Below are 7630 nucleotides of genomic sequence, written 5' to 3'. Positions count from 1 at the left end.
GCTAAATATTTCTACTAGCTTTTCTTCCTAAGGAATATTCAGGAAAGGAAAAAAAGAGACATGACTGTTTTTCATGACTGATAATGGTCTGATTGAGAAATGTGTAGCAGTGAAAAAAAGATCCTGTTTTGAAAAGGAGATGTGTAAATGGGTTGTATGTGTGGGCTGTTATTTTAGGGGACTTCTGATGGTTTATAGCTGTGGGGCCTATCACGTCTGTAATGAAGCTCGTAAAACACTACGAGTTTTAAGGTTCTGGCCCTGACTTGGACAGATGTTGTGTAATTGCTGCCAAATTCATTTCACTGATTATTATTTATCTTCCCACAATCATCTTATGAAAAATCTTCCATTATGTGCTGCTTGTGTGTTCTTTACAAACTAAAAATAAAAAAGCTTTTTTTTTTTTTTTTTTTTTTTTTTTTAATTATTAGGTTATTAGTGTGTTATTCATTCATTCATTCATTTTCTACCGCTTATCCGAACTATTCTCGGGTCACGGGGAGCCTGTGCCTATCTCATTGGGCATCAAAGCGTGTTATTAAATTCATTTCAATTCGTATAGCGCTTTTAACAATGGACATTGTCTCAAAGCATCTTTACAGAACGTAATAAATATTAAGTACAAAATATTTAATATTATACAAAGATTAATATTATAAAAAAAAAGTTCAAGATTAATATTATACATGTTTAAATGGGTTTGTATTGGAAAAGTTGATGTCAAGAGTAATAAAATTCTCAATTTACTTGATTTACTAGTCATTTTAACACTGAAAAATCAGCTGATCATCAGCACTATAGATAGATAGTGACTCATCAAATCTGTTGAGATCCATTTAATAACTAACCCTGGTAACATTCAATGAGTAAAGAGAGCCATCTAGAGGTTGCTGCTGACATTTAAACACAAATAAATGATTCTATACTGCTTTAAAATGGTAGCCTGATAGAAATGAGTGATTCTATCTTGACTAAAAGGGGGATCAAGTTCTTTAGCACGATTGCTATCATAGTGATATATGCTAAAATTACCCATCTATTAAAACTGCAAAGAACAAAAATTTAAACCCGCATATGGGAGATAAACATAGACTTCCAAATTGAATATTAGTTTAATTGAACATAGAGCTGAATTAGAATTTAGGCTGCATTCACACTATAAGTTTGAAATGCCACAAAATAGACTTTATTAAGGGTTTTATCCCTCTCAGTTTTATGGTGGATGCAAAGCCTGTAATATTATGTATGGTGTTTTTACAAATGGTGGAGCATTAGTATATAATATTCTACTCATTTCTGTTCCATTTTATTTGTATAGTGCTTGTAACAATGGACGCTCTCGCATAGCAGCTTTACAGGAATAACGATAAAGCGGTTATGTTACGGCTCTTTATCCATGATGTGTGTGTAGTAAATCAGTTGTTACAGTATACAGTATGCAACTTACAGCTAGTTCACCTTCTCTGATGAGGGCCACTGGGCATTGTTCTATATATCTACAAGATTTAATAGTATAAATTTGTCATTATGTAGTCGTAGTAATCATGAAAGTCTTTATATGCTGAATTTGAGAAATTGTAAGGATTTTCCCTATTTCATGTTGCACCACGTTCTTCTCATCCTCTCATACTTTTTATCCACAGATGCATCCAGCCTTGTGCATCATAACATCTTGAGGGCACTTTTCTACCATAAGCCATCAAATTCCACGATGCAATAGTACCCAGTACCTCCTACTCCACTGACATACACTCACTCACTCTCACTCATTTTCTACCACTTATCCGAACTAACTCAGGTCACCGGGAGCCTGTGCCTATCTCAGGCGTTATTGGGCATCAAGGCAGGATACACCCTGGACGGAGTGCCAACCCATCGCAGGGCACACACACTCTCATTCACTCACACACACAACGGACAATTTTCCAGAGATGCCAATCAACCTACCATGCATGTCTTTGGACCAGGGGAGGAAACCGGAGTACCCGGAGGAAACCCCCGAGGCACGGAGAGAACATGCAAACTCCACACACACAAGGCGGAGGCGGGAATCGAACCCCACAACCCTGGAGGTGTGAGGCGAACATGCTAACCACTAAGCCACCATGCCCCCCACTGACATACACTCAATAGATAACTGTCATTCCACAGATATTGCACATGTCGTTGAATACCATTTATATTGAAGATGTATATACAGTAACAAAATAAACTAGAACGTACATTTCCCGAAGAAAATGTGAATGGTGCTTGCACGTGGCAAATCCCGGAGGCTAGTCGAGACGAGCATGTGACATCATTTGAATACTCTTGAGGAAGTTTTCCTCATTGTGCTGAGTGTTTTGATATGTCACATGTCCATGTTGTGCTAATTTTTTATTTTCACGTGACATCACCCTAAAGGAGCTGGCTGAGTTTGGTGTAGATAGTTCGAAAGCTTGCCGAGTTATAAACTTTATATTTTATAAGTTTATAATGGGAGTCTATGGGAAAAAAGGCCACTTTGAGACCCGGTACCGGAAGTACCGGTACTCGGATCGCTTATAAAAGTCATAGCACACCTCTCCTCAATGAGCCGGTCGATCTGACACGTCATTCATGGGTCTAGGACAAAAGCTGCGGGACAAGTTACGCACCGAAGTTTTGTCTGGCACAATAGTAATAATGTTGCTTTGCAAGCACCATTAATCATTTATTTTATTGTGTTTATCTTATACCTAGTCTTTGTTTTTTAATGTCCTTTATTTCCTGCTTTATGGGTTTTATTTTTATTCTGTGCATCTTGATTTTCCCAACAGGGGATTCAACAGGGATTTCATATCAACTCCAATCTTCTCACACCGCTGGTGATTATTTCCCTATAAGAGCATGTCTTGTCTTGTCTGATTTCTTCTGTAACTTAACACCTCATTCGTAGCATTCTGTATGATTTAATAAGCCATCCAAATACTTATTTTGACCCTTTTTATACGGATCTGCCTCAAGAAGCTACTTGATTCTCCAGTCCAGTGCTCTGTTTGTGAAATAGAGAGGAAAGCTGCTACCAACTGCTTTCTAGAGTTATTTAGAAAATAGTCCTTGATTTTGGCATTGAACTGCTATTTGAGATGAGCTCTTCACCAGAAGGTTACTCTTACAGGCTGTAGTTACTGTAACGAGGAGGCAGAGGTCACTCACCACAAACTGTGAGAAAAAATGAGCGGGTAAAAGAGAAGTGGATGAGGGTCATTTTGACAATAAAGAAAAGCCAGCAACCTCCTCTCTGAAAGAAAGCTCTACTGTTCTTTTTATGATAAAAAAAATACCCAGAACTAAAACAAACATTGTTCTCTCTCTGGACAAGAACTCTTCTTTCTATAGTGTTACAGTGGACGATTTTTATATATTATATGTTATATTTGAAAGGGGGCACGGTGGCTTAGTGGTTAGCATGTTCGCCTCATACCTCCAAGGTCGGGGTTCGATTCCCGCCTCCACCTTGTGTGTGTGGAGTTTGCATGTTCTCCCCGTGCCTCGGGGGTTTCCTCCAGGTACTCCGGTTTCTTCCCCCGGTCCAAAGACATGCATGGTAGGTTGATTGGCATCTCTGGAAAATTGTCCGTAGTGTGTGATTGCGTGAGTGAATGAGTGTGTGTGTGCCCTGTGATGGGTTGCCACTCCGTCCAGGGTGTATCCTGCCTTGATGCCCAATGACCCCTGAGATGACTCCCCGTGACCCGAGGTAGTTCAGATAAGCGGTAGAAAATAAATGAATGAATGAATGTTATATTTGACTATTTCAGTAATGGTACAACAAGATCATAGTAATTTCTAGGTGGTTGGCCATTCAGAACTAGTGAGCTCAGTAAACAAGCAATTTCATCTCTAGCCATGCTGTTTATGGTCTTGAGCTGGCCAGCTATCTAAGTGATGCGGATAATATTGAGCAACCGAGATAACAGCTAATGATGGCACAAAGGGGCCATTTTTCTTTTTATATTGAAAATCAGAGTTGGTAGAAAGTACCCGATTTTCTCCACTCAAGTAAAATGCATTTTTGTCATTTTAGATATCCAAAAGTTGTAAAAATTCTTCACTTGAGTTAAAGTAAGTTAAACTTTAATTTACTTACAAATGATAAAAGAAAAAATAAACATCTATTTCAATTTAAGTCTAACCACCAACAGCTCTATTCCCCATCACTCAAACAATAACTAGCAGAATAACTTTGAGCATAAATATTAAATAAATCCTAACAATAAGCTGTCACAATACAGACTGTGTTGAATAGAACGTGTCTGTAGCAGCAGACAGACTAAAGTGCCTTTTATGGATGGATGGATGGATGGATGGATGGATTGGTACAGAGCAAACAATGAGCAAAATATCACATGCAACCACGTACCACTACAATGCATGGATAAGGTATTAGTTGCTCGGAGAGATTGGGACTGAGGAAATGGAAGCTTGTGAACTCCAAATAATTTGTTTTTGTTTTTTTTGCTTGAAATGTTCAAGAAATATATATATATATATATATATATATGTAATGACTAAGACACATTTTCCATATCAAAGAAAAGACTGCAGCATAATTAAACAGACAACAGCCAAGAATGAAAGAAGGTTGTGATGGCTGTAAGTATATATCATTCAGCAAATGCAGTGAATCTAATAATTAAAGCTGACGGATGTCAGTATATTCACTCATTGTTATTGTGACAGAAAGTGGAGCTATTGTCAGCTACAAAACATTACTGGAAAATGAAGCGTTCTTTACTGAAAAGGTTTAACGAAAATATTTTTGTTTCAGTAAATTAAAAAAAATAAATACATTTGTAAAACTGTACAGGCTAGAAACTGGCAAGCTGCCAAAACATTGTAATCTGTTATATCAATTGACATTCATAAATTGTTAGACTTCAGTACTTTATTAATCCCCAGGGGAAACTGTGTCTGTTACCTCATCTCTATATGTGAGATATTTTGTTTTACTGAGGAATTATACAGTCCGATGGACAGGTAGGAAGGATTTTAACAAATAACAGTTGGCATTCCACAGTATTATCTGCATTGGATCTCACACATACAGTAGGTAATACCTCAGGCACTAACCGAGTGTGCTGGTGTCCATCTAATTGCACTTCCTACAAGAAAGGAAAAAAATTGGTTGTGTTTTGTGTGTGTGTGTGTGTATACAGTACATTGCTGTGTTTTAACAGTAATATATAACTTCAGGTTTATTATACATGATATGTTATGCAAATGTTATACATTTCCAGCATTCAGCAGATGCCCTTATCCAGAGCGACGTACATTTTATTGCACTTGAGCGTCAAGAGACTCAGGGCTCAGAGGCCAAGCAATGGCAGCTTGATGGACCTGGGATTCAAACTCACTACATTCCAAGCAGTAGCCAAACACCTTAGACACTAGTCTACCACTTCCTTTCTATTACACTGTCTGTGGTGTGAAATTTCATTTCTGGTGTGAAAACCAAGTTACTCACCAAGTATTATACAGATGATGCTGATGAGGGGAATAATTGTGCCAGATCTCGAATTAAAATCATTCAAATGGCTCTTTTGTAGACAAGATGCCAACAGTTACATTCCCAGAGTTACATGGTGTTTTGTGGGTGTATATGGTCAATGTCAGCATGGACAAATACATTATAAATACTGAAAGGGAAAAGTGCATATTTTATTAATTGGACAACAGCCGTCATGATGCAGAAAGGAAAAGCACTGTGATTCTGCCTCAGCAGAACAAACCTGACAAATATTTCCTGCCAGCTTTGTCCATTAAACCGGCTGCAATAATAACAGTGACCAGTTTAACACATCCCACTATGGCTGCATAATAAATTCTTATTCTTATCAATAGTTCTTATCAAAAGTTTTTATCACATTTGTGTCATGTAATCTAAATACGGTTTGATTCTTTGAAGCCACTTACCAGTGAAACAGCAGTTTTCTCAAAAATTGGCTCCATATAAACCAAGATGGGTGTAATACCTGTCATCTGCTGCAGGAATCTCGTAAACACAGAGATCAAGATCGGCTTATAGTAGAATGGACTCTTAAGATCTGATCACTGCATTCCAGCCTGTTGGATAAGTTAAATTTGAGATTTTTTCAGTTGCATTATTCATTCATTCATCTTCTACCGCTTATCCGAACTACCTCGGGTCACGGGGAGCCTGTGCTCAGGCGTCATCGGGCATCAAGGTAGGATACACCCTGGACGGAGTGCCAACCCATCGCAGGGCACACACACACACACTCTCATTCACTCACGCAATCACACACTAGGGACAATTTTCCAGAGACGCCAATCAACCTACCATGCATGTCTTTGGACCGGGGGAGGAAACCGGAGTACCCAGAGGAAACCCCCGAGGCATGGGGAGAATATGCAAACTCCACACACACACACAAGGTGGAGGCGGGAATCGAACCCCGACCCTGGTGGTGTGAGGCGAACGTGCTAACCACTAAGCCACCGTGCCCCCCCAGTTGCATTATATTAGGATTAATTATAAAAGGTAAAAAGGAAAGAAAAACTCATATAAATCAACTAACATCACTAAATGTCAACAAACATCAGTGATTAGTTTATAACTAAACTTAATATTTCAGTTTGAAGTGGTTATATTTTTACCACTTTGGACTTTTATTATTTTGTTTTTATTGAGTTTTTTTTTAAGCCAGTCATATAAGAGGGCAAACAAAATGCTAAATACGAATATGAAAATTTAGTCATCAGCAAAATAATGCTTATTAGAACAACTGATGTTGCTATTGAAAGTATTTTTTCTCACACCATGAGAACACGAGAACCTCCACACAGAAAATAACCTGGATCAGGATCAAACAAAGTCCTTGGAGGTGTGAGGTGATGTGCTACATTATGCAGCATGATTATGATATAAATTAAAATGTACTCATGCATTTGGTCACATTGGTGTGTATTTTGGGCTTTAAAATACTAAAGATCTCATACTGTACATTGATTGCATATATAATCCATCTGCTTATAACCCTGTTGTTTGTTTTTACCTGAGAATTGACACTATGCCTAATTCGATTGAGTTTAGCTGTGTAGTCTGAATCAGGGCCCCTGAGCCATTGTATGGCTCTGGCAGCTTCGTCCCATCTGTTATTGGCGATGAGGTACCGTTGGGAGTTTGGCATGAAGCACAGGAGAAATAGTATAATCAGAACAGGCACTTCGCCAGCTACAGCCAACCACCGCCACGGCAGAACCAAGCGCCCGTGTGGAAGACAGTAATCCCACTTATATTATCAGCAGGCATAAAGATTTGAGTATCCTTATCAATCAGATTAGAGTACAATTTTTCATACTACAATACACTTTAGAATATGTGACCCAGAATATTACATGCATATTAGATTGCTATATCTTTCATACTTCTAAGACTGGACGTTTGCACACTGTAGTTTGTTTGCATGTCAGGTATTTCTCATAACAGTGTGCGTATCTTCAGAACTTACAGTGCAAACTGGTTGCAGACAACAAAATTAATTAATTAATTCATTCATTCATTCATTTCTACCGCTTATCCGAACTACCTCGGGTCACGGGGAGCCTGTGCCTATCTCAGGCGTCATCGGGCATCAAGGCA

This window comes from Tachysurus vachellii, chromosome 11 (genome assembly GCF_030014155.1).
Source record: "Tachysurus vachellii isolate PV-2020 chromosome 11, HZAU_Pvac_v1, whole genome shotgun sequence".
NCBI classification, from domain to species: domain Eukaryota; kingdom Metazoa; phylum Chordata; class Actinopteri; order Siluriformes; family Bagridae; genus Tachysurus; species Tachysurus vachellii.
Note: the sequence above shows the minus strand (reverse complement) of the source record.